Below are 13,054 nucleotides of genomic sequence, written 5' to 3'. Positions count from 1 at the left end.
ACACAGAACCTGGGTCTTGCCTCGGACTCGGACCCGACAACCAGGCAAGAACATGACATGGCTTGAGGCTGGGGTCTTCGGTCTTGAGGCTTGGCTTGAAGCTGGGGTCTTGGGTCTTGAGGCTTGGGTTCTTGGTGCTCGGCTGCGGGATACTCGAGGCTCGGGCTCCTGGAACTCCACTGTGGGATCCTCGAGGCTCGCCGTTCCTGGAGCTCGGCTGCAAGATCGTCGACGCTCAGGATTTTGGAGCTCGGCAGCGGGATCCACGAGGCGAGGGTTCCTGGAGCTTGGCAACAGGATCGTCGAGGCGAGGGTTCCTGGAGCTCGGCTGCGGATTCCTCGAGGCTCGAGTTCCTGGAGCTCGGCTGCGGGATCGTCGAGGCAAGGGTTCCTGGAACTCGGCTGCGGGATCATCGAGGCTCGGGTTCTTGGAGCTCGGCTGCGGGATCCTCGAGGCTCAGGTTCTTGGAGCTCGGCTGCGGGATCCTCGAGGCCTGGGTTAGTGGAGCTAGGCTGTGGGATCCTCGAGGCCTGGGTTGGTGGAGCTCAGCTGCGGGATGGTCGAGGCTCAGATTTTTGGAGCTCGGCTGCAGGATCCTCGAGGCTCGCCATGCCTGGAGCTCGGCTGCGAGATTGTCGACGCTCGGGATCTTGGAGCTTGGCTGCGGGATCATCGAGGCAAGGGTTCCTGGAGCTCGGCTGCGGATTCCTTGAGGCAAGGGTTCCTGGAGCTCGGCTGCGGATTCCATGAGGCAAGGGTTCCTGGAGCTCGGCAGCGGGATCCTCGAGCCCAGGTTTCCTGGAGTTCGGCTGCAGGATCGTCGAGGCGAGAGATCCTGGAGCTCGACTGCGGGATCGTCGAGACGAGGGTTCTTGGATCTCGGCTGCGGGATCCTGGAGCTCGGCTATGGGATCGTCGAGGCTCGGGTTCTTGGAGCTCGGCTGCGGGATCGTAGAGGCGAGGATTCCTGGAGCTCGGCTGCGGGATCGTCGAGGTGAGGATTCCTGGAGCTCGGCTGCGAGATCGTCGAGGCTCGGGTTCTTGCAGCTCAGCCACGGGATCCTCAAGGCGAGGGTTCCTGGAGCTCAGCCGCGGGATCATCAAGGCGAGGGTTCCTGGAGCTCAGCCGCGGGATCATCGAGGCGAGGGTATCTGGAGCTTGGCTGCAGGATCGTCGAGGCTCAGGTTCTTGGAGCTCGGCTGCGGGATCCTCAAGGATTGGGGATCTTGCAGCGCGGCTGCAGGTTCGTCGACGTTCGGGTTCTTGGAGCTCAGCTGCAGGAACCTCGAGGCGAGGTTTCCTGGAGCTCAGCCGCGGGATCGTCGAGACGAGGGTTCTTGGAGCTCAGCTGCGGGATCCTCGAGGCAAGGATTCCTGGAGCTCGGCTGCGGGATCGTCGAGGCGAGGATTCCTGGAGCTCGGCTGCAGGATCGTCGAGGCTTGGGTACTTGGAGCTCGGCTGTGGGATCGTCGAGACTCGGGTTCTTGGAGCTCAGCTGCGGGATCCTCGAGGCCCAGGTTAGTGGAGCTAGGCTGTGGGATCATTGAGGCAAGGATTCCTGGAGCTCGGCTACGGGATCGTCGAGGCGAGGATTCCTGGAGCTCGGCTGCGAGATCGTCGAGGCTCGGGTTCTTGCAGCTCAGCCAAGGGATCCTCAAGGCGAGGGTTCCTGGAGCTCAGCCGCGGGATCGTCGAGGCGAGGGATCCTGGAGCTTGGCTGCGGGATCGTCGAGGCTCAGGTTCTTGGAGCTCGGCTGCGGAATCCTCGAGGATCGGGGATCTTGCAGCGCGGCTGCAGGTTCGTCGATGTTCGGGTTCTTGGAGCTCGGCTGCAGGAACCTCGAGGCGAGGTTTCCTGGAGCTCAGCCACGGGATCGTCGAGACGAGGGTTCTTGGAGCTCGGCTGCGGGATCCTCGAGGCGACGATTCCTGGAGCTCGGCTGCGGGATCGTCGCGGCGAGGATTCCTGGAGCTCGGCTGCAGGATCGTCGAGGCGAGGATTCCTGGAGCTCGGCTGTGGGATCGTCGAGGCGAGGATTCCTGGAGCTCGGCTGCAGGATCGTCGAGGCGAGGATTCCTGGAGCTCGGCTGCGGGATCGTCGAGGCGAGGATTCCTGGAGCTCGGCTGCGGGATCGTCGAGGCTCGGGTTCTTGGAGCTCGGCTGCGGAATCCTTGAGGCCCGGGTTCGTGGAGCGAGGCTGTGGAATCCTCGAGGCCTCGTTTGGTGGGGCTCAGCTGCGGGATCCTCGAGGCTCGGATTCTTGGAGCTCGGCTGCGGGATCGTAGAGGCGAGGATTCCTGGAGCTCGGCTGTGGCATCGTCGAGGCGAGGATTCCTGGAGCTCGGCTGCGGGATCGTCGAGGCGAGGATTCCTGGAGCTCGGCTGCGGGATCGTCGAGGCTCGGGTACTTTGAGCTCGGCTGCGGGATCCTTGAGGCCCGGGTTCATGGAGCTAGGCTGTGGGATCCTCGAGGCCTGGTTTGGTGGAGCTCAGCTGCGGGATCCTCGAGGCTCGGATTCTTGGAGCTCGGCTGCGGGATCGTAGAGGCGAGGATTCCTGGAGCTCGGCTGCGGCATCGTCGAGGCAAGGATTCCTGGAACTCGGCTGCGGGATCGTCGAGCCTCAGGTTCTTGGAGCTCGGCTGCGGAATCCTCGAGGCCAGGATTCCTGGACCTCGGCTGCAGGATCCTCGAGGCTCGGGTTCTTGGAGCTAGGCTGTGGGATCCTCGAGGCTCAGATTCTTGGAGCTCGGCTGTGGGATCATGGAGGCGAGGATTCCTGGAGCTCAGCTGCGGGATCGTCGATGTGAGGATTCCTGGAGCTCGGCTGCGGGATCGTCGAGGCTCAGGTTCTTGGAGCTCAGCTGCAGGATCCTCGAGGCTTGCCGTTTCTGGAGCTGGCTGTGAGATCGTCGACGCTTGGATTCTTGGAGCTTGACTGCGGGATCGTCGAGGCGAGGGTTCCTGGAGCTCGGCTGCAGATTTCTTGAGGCAAGGGTTCCTGGAGCTCGGCTGCAGGATCATCGAGGCAAGGGTTCCTGGAGATCGGCTCCGGGATCGTCGAGGTGAGGGTTCCTCGAGCTCGGCTGTGGGATCCTCGAGGCCAGGATTCCTGGAGCTCGGCTGCAGGATCATCGAGGCGAGGGTTCCTGGAGCTCGGCTGCAGGATCGTCGAGGCGAGGGTTCCTGGAGATCAGCTCCAGGATCGTCGAGGTGAGGGTTCATGGAGCTCGGCTGCGGGATCGTCGAGGCGAGTGTTCCTGGAACTCGGCTGCGGGATCCTCAATGCTCAGGTTTTGGAGCTTGGCTGGGGGATCGTCGAGGTGAGGGTTCCTCGAGCTCGGCTGTGGGATCCTCGAGGCCAGGATTCCTGGAGCTCGGCTGCAGGATCATCGAGGCGAGGGTTCTTGGAGCTCGGCTGCGGTATCCTCGAGGCCCGGGTTTGTGGAGCTAGGCTGCAGGATCCTCGAGGCTCGGATTCTTGGAGCTCGGCTGCGGGACCGTCGAGGCGAGGGTTCCTGGAACTCGGCAGCGGGATCGTCAAGGCGAGGGTTACTGGAGCTCAGCTGCGGGATCGTCGAGGTGAGAGTTCCTGGAGCTCGGCTGAGGGACCGTTGAGGCGAGTGTTCCTGAAACTTGGCTGTGGGATCGTCGAGGCTCGGGTACTTGGAGCTCGGCTGTGGGATCGTCGAGACTCGAGTTCTTGGAGCTCAGCTGCGGGATCCTCAAGGCCCAGGTTCGTGGAGCTAGGCTGTGGGATCGAGGCAAGGATTCCTGGAGCTCGGCTGCGGGATCGTTGAGGCTCGGGTTCTTGGAGCTCGGCTGCGGGATCCTCGAGGCCTGGGCTGGTGGAGCTCGGCTGCGGGATCCTCGAGGCTCAGATTCTTGGAGCTCGGCTGCAGGATCGTCGATGCGAGGATTCCTGGAGCTCGGCTGCGGGATCGTCGAGGCTCAGGTTCTTGGACCTCAGCTGCTGGATCGTCGAGGCGAGGGTTCTTGGAGCTCGGCTGCAGGATCCTCGAGGCTCGCCATTCCTGGAGCTCGGCTGCGAGATCGTCAACACTCAGGATCTTGGAGCTTGGCTTTAGGATCGTCAAGGCGAGGGTTCCTGGAGCTTGGCTGCGGATTCCTTGAGGCAAGGGTTCCTGGAGCTCGGCAGCGGGATCCTCGAGCCCAGGGTTCCTGGAGCTCGGCTGCGGGATCGTCGAGGCGAAGGATCCTGGAGCTCGGCTGCGGGATCGTCGAGACGAGGGTTCTTGGAGCTCGGCTGTGGGATCCTCGAGGCGAGGATTCCTGGAGGTCGGCTGCGGGATCGTCGAGGCGAGGATTCCTGGAGTTCGGCTGCGGGATCGTTGAGGCAAGGATTCCTGGAACTCGGCTGCGGGATCGTCGAGCCTCAGGTTCTTGGAGCTCGGCTGCGGAATCCTCGAGGCCAGGATTCCTGGACCTCGGCTGTGGGATCCTCGAGGCTCGGGTTCTTGGAGCTAGGCTGTGGGATCCTCGAGGCCTGGGTTGGTGGAGCTCGGCTGCGGGATCCTCGAGGCTCAGATTCTTGGAGCTCGGCTGCGGGATCATGGAGGCGAGGATTCCTGGAGCTTGGCTGCGGGATCGTCGAGGCTCAGGTTCTTGGAGCTCGGCTGCTGGATCGTCAAGGCTCAGGTTCTTGGAGCTCAGCTGCAGGATCCTCGAGGCTCGACGTTTCTGGAGCTGGCTGTGAGATCGTCGACGCTTGGATTCTTGGACCTTGACTGCGGGATCGTCGAGGCGAGGGTTCCTGGAGCTCGGCTGCAGATTTCTTGAGGCAAGGGTTCCTGGAGCTCGGCTGCAGGATCATCGAGGCAAGGGTTCCTGGAGATCGGCTCCGGGATCGTCGAGGTGAGGGTTCCTGGAGCTCGGCTGCGGGATCCTCGAGGCCAGGATTCCTGGAGCTCGGCTGCGGGATCGTCGAGGCTCGGGTTCTTGGAGCTCGGCTGCAGGAACCTCGAGGCGAGGTTTCCTGGAGGTCAGCCGCGGGATCGTCAAGGCGAGGGATCCTGGAGCTCGGCTGTGGGATTGTCGAGGCGAGGGTTCCTGGAGCTCAGCTATGAGATCAGCGAGGCGAGGGTTTCTGGAGCTTGGCTGCGGGATCCTCGAGGCAAGGATTCCTGGAGCTCGGCTGCGGGATCGTCGAGGCGAGGATTCCTGGAGCTCGGCTGCGGGATCGTCGAGGCTCGGGTTTTTGCAGCTCGGCCACGGCATCCTCAAGGCAAGGGTTCCTGGACTTCGGCTGCGGGATCAGTGAGGCGAGGGTTCCTGGAGATCGGCTCCGGGATCGTCGAGGTGAGGGTTCCTGGAGCTCGGCTGCGGGATCGTCGAGGCCAGGTGTTCCTGGAGCTCGGCATAGGGATCGTCGAGGCTCAGATTCTTGGAGCTCGGCTGCGGGATCCTCGCGGATTGGGGATCTTGCAGCGCGGCTGCAGGCTCGTCGAGGCTCGGGTTCTTGGAGCTCGGCTGCAGGAACCTCGAGGCGAGGTTTCCTGGAGCTCAGCCGCGGGATCGTCGAGGCGAGGTGTTCCTGTAGCTCGGCATAGGGATCGTCGAGGCGAGGGTTCCTGGAGCTCGGCTGCGGGATCAGCGCGGCGAGGGTTCCTGGAGATCGGCTCCGGGATCGTCGAGGTAAGGGTTCCTGGAGCTCGGCTGCGGGATCCTCGAGGCCAGGTTTCCTGGAGCTCGGCTGCGGGATCGTCGAGGCGAGGGTTCCTGGAGCTCGGCTGCGGGATCGTCGAGGCGAGGGTTCCTGGAGATCAGCTCCAGGATCGTCGAGGTGAGGGTTCCTGGAGCTCGGCTGCGGGATCGTCGAGACGACGGTTCTTGGATCTCGGCTGCGGGATCCTTGAGGCAAGGGATCCTGGAGCTCGGCTGTGGGATCGTCGAGGCTCGAGTACTTGGAGCTCGGCTGTGAGATTGTTGAGACTCGGGTTCTTGGAGCTCGGCTGCGAGATCCTTGAGGCCCAGGTTCGTGGAGCTGGGCTGTGGGATCATCGAGGCAAAGATTCCTGGAACTCGGCTGCGGGATCGTCGAGGCGAGGATTCCTGGAGCTCGGCTGCGGGATCGTCGAGGCTCGGGTTCTTGCAGCTCGGCCACGGGATCCTCAAGGCTAGGGTTCCTGGAGCTCATCCGCGGGATCGTCGAGGCGAGGGTTCCTGGAGCTCAGCCGTCGGATCGTCGAGGTGAAGCTTCCTGGAGCTCGGCATAGGGATCGTTGAGGCGAGGGTTCCTGGAGCTCGGCTGCGGGATCCTCACGGATTGGGGATCTTGCAGCGCGGCTGCAGGTTCGTCGAGGCTCGGGTTCTTGGAGCTCGGCTGCAGGAACCTCAAGGCGAGGTTTCCTGGAGCTCAGCCACGGGATCGTCAAGGCGAGGGATCCTGGAGCTCGGCTGTGGGATTGTCGAGGCGAGGGTTCCTGGAGCTCAGCTATGAGATCAGCGAGGTGAGGGTTTCTGGAGCTTGGCTGCGGGATCCTCGAGGCAAGGATTCCTGGAGCTCGGCTGCGGGATAGTCGAGGCGAGGATTCCTGGAGCTCGGCTGCGGAATCGTCGAGGCGAGGATTCCTGGAGCTCGGCTGCGGGATCGTCGAGGCTCGGGTTCTTGGATCTCGGTTGCGGGATCGTCGAGGCGAGGATTCCTGGAGCTCGGCTGCGGGATCGTCAAGGCGAGGATTCCTGGAGCTCGGCTGCGGGATCGTCGAGGCGAGGATTCCTGGAGCTCGGCTGCTGGATCGTCGAGGCGAGGGTTCTTGGAGCTTGGCTGCGGGTTGTCGCGGCGAGGGTTCTTGGAGCTCGGCTGCGGGATCCTTGAGGCGAGGGATCCTGGAGCTCGGCTGTGGGATCGTCGAGGCTCGGGTTCGTGGAGCTAGGCTGTGGGATCCTCGAGGCCTGGTTTGGTGGAGCTCAGATGCGGGATCCTCGAGGCTCAGGTTCTTGGAGCTCGGCCACAGGATCCTCGAGGCGAGGGTTCCTGGAGCTTGGCTGCGAGATCGTCGACGCTCGGGATCTTGGAGCTTGGCTGCAGGATCGTCGAGGCGAGGGTTCCTGGAGCTCGGCAGCAGGATCTTCGAGCCCAGGTTTCCTGGAGCTCGGCTGCAGGATCGTCGAGGCGAGGATTCCTGGAGCTCGGCTGCGGGATCATTGAGGCGAGGATTCCTGGAGCTCGGCTGCGGGATCGTCGAGACGAGGGTTCTTGGAGCTCACTGCAGGATCGTCGAGGCGAGGGATCCTGGAGCTTGGCTGCGGGATCGTCGAGATGAGGATTCCTGGAGCTCGTCTGGGGGATCGTTGAGGCGAGGATTCCTGGAGCTCGGCTGCGGGATCGTCGAGACGAGGGTTCTTGGAGCTCGGCTGCTGGATCATCGAGGCGAGGGTTCTTGGAGCTCAGCTGCGGGATCCTCGAGGCCTGGGTTGGTGGAGCTCGGCTGCGGGATCCTCGAGGCTCAGATTCTTGGAGCTTGGCTGCAGGATCGTCGAGGAGAGGATTCCTGGAGCTCGGCTGCGGGATCGTCGAGGCTCAGGTTCTTGGAGCTCGGCTGCGGGATCGTCGAGGCGAGGGTTCCTGGAGATCAGCTCCAGGATCGTCGAGGTGAGGGTTCCTGGAGCTCGGCTGCGGGATCGTCGAGACGACGGTTCTTGGATCTCGGCTGCGGGATCCTTGAGGCAAGGGATCCTGGAGCTCGGCTGTGGGATCGTCGAGGCTCGAGTACTTGGAGCTCGGCTGTGAGATTGTTGAGACTCGGGTTCTTGGAGCTCGGCTGCGAGATCCTTGAGGCCCAGGTTCGTGGAGCTGGGCTGTGGGATCATCGAGGCAAAGATTCCTGGAGCTCGGCTGCGGGATCGTCGAGGCGAGGATTCCTGGAGCTCGGCTGCGGGATCGTCGAGGCTCGGGTTCTTGCAGCTCGGCCACGGGATCCTCCAGGCTAGGGTTCCTGGAGCTCATCCGCGGGATCGTCGAGGCGAGGGTTCCTGGAGCTCAGCCGTCGGATCGTCGAGGTGAAGCTTCCTGGAGCTCGGCATAGGGATCGTTGAGGCGAGGGTTCCTGGAGCTCGGCTGCGGGATCCTCACGGATTGGGGATCTTGCAGCGCGGCGGCAGGTTCGTCGAGGCTCGGGTTCTTGGAGCTCGGCTGCAGGAACCTCAAGGCGAGGTTTCCTGGAGCTCAGCCACGGGATCGTCAAGGCGAGGGATCCTGGAGCTCGGCTGTGGGATTGTCGAGGCGAGGGTTCCTGGAGCTCAGCTACGAGATCAGCGAGGTGAGGGTTTCTGGAGCTTGGCTGCGGGATCCTCGAGGCAAGGATTCCTGGAGCTCGGCTGCGGGATAGTCGAGGCGAGGATTCCTGGAGCTCGGCTGCGGAATCGTCGAGGCGAGGATTCCTGGAGCTCGGCTGCGGGATCGTCGAGGCTCGGGTTCTTGGATCTCGGCTGCGGGATCGTCGAGGCGAGGATTCCTGGAGCTCGGCTGCGGGATCGTCAAGGCGAGGATTCCTGGAGCTCGGCTGCGGGATCGTCGAGGCGAGGATTCCTGGAGCTCGGCTGCTGGATCGTCGAGGCGAGGGTTCTTGGAGCTTGGCTGCGGGTTGTCGCGGCGAGGGTTCTTGGAGCTCGGCTGCGGGATCCTTGAGGCGAGGGATCCTGGAGCTCGGCTGTGGGATCGTCGAGGCTCGGGTTCGTGGAGCTAGGCTGTGGGATCCTCGAGGCCTGGTTTGGTGGAGCTCAGATGCGGGATCCTCGAGGCTCAGGTTCTTGGAGCTCGGCCACAGGATCCTCGAGGCGAGGGTTCCTGGAGCTCGGCTGCGAGATCGTCGACGCTCGGGATCTTGGAGCTTGGCTGCAGGATCGTCGAGGCGAGGGTTCCTGGAGCTCGGCAGCAGGATCTTCGAGCCCAGGTTTCCTGGAGCTCGGCTGCAGGATCGTCGAGGCGAGGATTCCTGGAGCTCGGCTGCGGGATCGTTGAGGCGAGGATTCCTGGAGCTCGGCTGCGGGATCGTCGAGACGAGGGTTCTTGGAGCTCGGCTGGGGGATCGTTGAGGCGAGGATTCCTGGAGCTCGGCTGCGGGATCGTCGAGGCTCAGGTTCTTGGAGCTCGGCTGCTGGATCGTCGAGGCCAGGGTTCTTGGAGCTCGGCTGCAGGATCCTCGAGGCTCGCCATTCCTGGAGCTCGGCTGCGAGATCGTCGACACTTGGGATCTTGGAGCTTGGCTGCGGGATCGTTAAGGCGAGGGTTCCTGGAGCTTGGCTGCGGATTCCTTGAGGAAAGGGTTCCTGGAGCTTGGCAGCGGGATCGTCGAGGTGAGGATTCCTGGAGCTCGGCCGCGGGATCATCCAGGCTTGGGTTCCTGCAGCTCGGCCACGGGATCCTCGAGGCGAGGGTTCCTGGAGCTCAGCTGCGGGATCATCGAGGTGAGTGTTCCTGGAGCTTGGGTTCCTGGAGTTTGGCTGCGGGATCGTTGAGGCAAGGATACCTGGAGCTCGGCTGTGGGATCGTCAAGGCGAGGATTCCTGGAGCTTGGCTATGGGATCGTCGAGGCTTGGGTTCTTGCAGCTCGGCCACGGGATCCTCGAGGCGAGGGTTCCTGGAGCTTAGCTGCGGGATCGTCGAGGCGAGTGTTCCTGGAGCTCAGCTGCGGGATCATTGAGGCGAGGGTTTCTGGAGCTTGGCTGCAGGATCGTCGAGGCTCAGGTTCTTGGAGCTCGGCTGCGGGATCCTCGAGGCGAGGTTTCCTGGAGCTCAGCCACTGGATCGTCGAGGCTCAGGTTCATGGAGCTCGGCTGCGGGATCGTCGAGGCGAGGGTTCCTGGAGCTCGGCTGCGGGATCATCGAGGTTCAGGTTCTTGGAGCTAGGCTGCGGGATCCTTGAGCCCAGGTTCGTGGAGCCCAGCTGCGGGATCGTCAAGGCTCAGGTTCTTGGAGCTCGGCTGCGGGATCGTCAAGGCTCGGATTCTTGGAGCTCGGCTGCGGGATCCTTGAGCCTCGCCATTCCTGGAGATCGGCTGCAAGATCGTCGACGCTCGGGATCTTGGAGCTCGGCTGCGGGATCCGCAAGGCGAGGGTTCCTGGAGCTCGGCTGCAGAATCGTCGAGGCGAGGGTTCCTGGAGCTCGGCTGTGGGATTGTCGAGGCGAGTGTTCCTGGAACTCGGCTGCGGGATCCTCAATGCTCAGGTTTTGGAGCTTGGCTGGGGGATCGTCGAGGCTCGGGTTCTTGGAGCTTTGCTGCGGGATCCTCGAGGATTGGGGATCTTGCAGCGCGGCTGCGGGATTGTCGAGGCTCAGGTTCTTGGAGCTCGGCTGCGGTATCCTCGAGGCCCGGGTATGTGGAGCTAGGCTGCGGGATCCTCGAGGCTCGGGTTCTTGGAGCTCGGCTGCGGGACCGTCGAGGCGAGGGTTCCTGAAGCTTAGCTGCGGGATCGTCGAGGCGAGTGTTCCTGGAGCTCAGCTGCGGGATCATTGAGGCGAGGGTTTCTGGAGCTTGGCTGCAGGATCGTCGAGGCTCAGGTTCTTGGAGCTCGGCTGCGGGATCGTCGAGGCGAGGATTCCTGGAGCTCGGCTGCGGGATCGTCAAGGCGAGGATTCCTGGAGCTCGGCTGCGGGATCGTCGAGGCGAGGATTCCTGGAGTTCGGCTGCGGGATCGTTGAGGCAAGGATTCCTGGAACTCGGCTGCGGGATCGTCGAGCCTCAGGTTCTTGGAGCTCGGCTGCGGAATCCTCGAGGCCAGGATTCCTGGACCTCGGCTGCGGGATCCTCGAGGCTCGGGTTCTTGGAGCTAGGCTCTGGGATCCTCGAAGCCTGGGTTGGTGGAGCTCGGCTGCGGGATCCTCGAGGCTCAGATTCTTGGAGCTCGGCTGCGGGATCATGGAGGCGAGGATTCCTGGAGCTTGGCTGCGGGATCGTCGAGGCTCAGGTTCTTGGAGCTCGGCTGCTGGATCGTCAAGGCTCAGGTTCTTGGAGCTCAGCTGCAGGATCCTCGAGGCTCGACGTTTCTGGAGCTGGCTGTGAGATCGTCGACGCTTGGATTCTTGGAGCTTGACTGCGGGATCGTCGAGGCGAGGGTTCCTGGAGCTCGGCTGCAGATTTCTTGAGGCAAGGGTTCCTGGAGCTCGGCTGCAGGATCATCGAGGCAAGGGTTCCTGGAGATCGGCTCCGGGATCGTCGAGGTGAGGGTTCCTGGAGCTCGGCTGCGGGATCCTCGAGGCCAGGATTCCTGGAGCTCGGCTGCGGGATCGTCGAGGCTCGGGTTCTTGGAGCTCGGCTGCAGGAACCTCGAGGTGAGGTTTCCTGGAGGTCAGCCGCGGGATCGTCAAGGCGAGGGATCCTGGAGCTCGGCTGTGGGATTGTCGAGGCGAGGGTTCCTGGAGCTCAGCTATGAGATCAGCGAGGCGAGGGTTTCTGGAGCTTGGCTGCGGGATCCTCGTGGCAAGGATTCCTGGAGCTCGGCTGCGGGATCGTCGAGGCGAGGATTCCTGGAGCTCGGCTGCGGGATCGTCGAGGCTCGGGTTTTTGCAGCTCGGCCACGGCATCCTCAAGGCAAGGGTTCCTGGAGTTCGGCTGCGGGATCAGTGAGGCGAGGGTTCCTGGAGATCGGCTCCGGGATCGTCGAGGTGAGGGTTCCTGGAGCTCGGCTGCGGGATCGTCGAGGCCAGGTGTTCCTGGAGCTCGGCATAGGGATCGTCGAGGCTCAGGTTCTTGGAGCTCGGCTGCGGGATCCTCGCGGATTGGGGATCTTGCAGCGCGGCTGCAGGTTCGTCGAGGCTCGGGTTCTTGGAGCTCGGCTGCAGGAACCTCGAGGCGAGGTTTCCTGGAGCTCAGCCGCGGGATCGTCGAGGCGAGGTGTTCCTGGAGCTCGGCATAGGGATCGTCGAGGCGAGGGTTCCTGGAGCTCGGCTGCGGGATCAGCGCGGCGAGGGTTCCTGGAGATCGGCTCCGGGATCGTCGAGGTGAGGGATCCTGGAGCTCGGCTGCGGGATCCTCGAGGCCAGGTTTCCTGGAGCTCGGCTGCGGGATCGTCGAGGCGAGGGTTCCTGGAGCTCGGCTGCGGGATCGTCGAGGCGAGGGTTCCTGGAGATCAGCTCCAGGATCGTCGAGGTGAGGGTTCCTGGAGCTCGGCTGCGGGATCGTCGAGGTGAGGGTTCCTGGAGCTCGGCTGCGGGATCGTCGAGACGACGGTTCTTGGATCTCGGCTGCGGGATCCTTGAGGCAAGGGATCCTGGAGCTCGGCTGTGGGATCGTCGAGGCTCGAGTACTTGGAGCTCGGCTGTGAGATTGTTGAGACTCGGGTTCTTGGAGCTCGGCTGCGAGATCCTTGAGGCCCAGGTTCGTGGAGCTGGGCTGTGGGATCATCGAGGCAAAGATTCCTGGAGCTCGGCTGCGGGATCGTCGAGGCGAGGATTCCTGGAGCTCGGCTGCGGGATCGTCGAGGCTCGGGTTCTTGCAGCTCGGCCACGGGATCCTCAAGGCTAGGGTTCCTGGAGCTCATCCGCGGGATCGACGAAGCGAGTGTTCCTGGAGCTCAGCCGTCGGATCGTCGAGGTGAAGCTTCCTGGAGCTCGGCATAGGGATCGTTGAGGCGAGGGTTCCTGGAGCTCGGCTGCGGGATCCTCACGGATTGGGGATCTTGCAGCGCGGCTGCAGGTTCGTCGAGGCTCGGGTTCTTGGAGCTCGGCTGCAGGAACCTCAAGGCGAGGTTTCCTGGAGCTCAGCCACGGGATCGTCAAGGCGAGGGATCCTGGAGCTCGGCTGTGGGATTGTCGAGGCGAGGGTTCCTGGAGCTCAGCTACGAGATCAGCGAGGTGAGGGTTTCTGGAGCTTGGCTGCGGGATCCTCGAGGCAAGGATTCCTGGAGCTCGGCTGCGGGATAGTCGAGGCGAGGATTCCTGGAGCTCGGCTGCGGAATCGTCGAGGCGAGGATTCCTGGAGCTCGGCTGCGGGATCGTCGAGGCTCGGGTTTTTGGATCTCGGCTGCGGGATCGTCGAGGCGAGGATTCCTGGAGCTCGGCTGCGGGATCGTCAAGGCGAGGATTCCTG

The sequence above is a fragment of the Mobula hypostoma genome, chromosome 11, assembly GCF_963921235.1.
Source record: "Mobula hypostoma chromosome 11, sMobHyp1.1, whole genome shotgun sequence".
In the NCBI taxonomy this organism is placed as follows: domain Eukaryota; kingdom Metazoa; phylum Chordata; class Chondrichthyes; order Myliobatiformes; family Myliobatidae; genus Mobula; species Mobula hypostoma.
Note: the sequence above shows the minus strand (reverse complement) of the source record.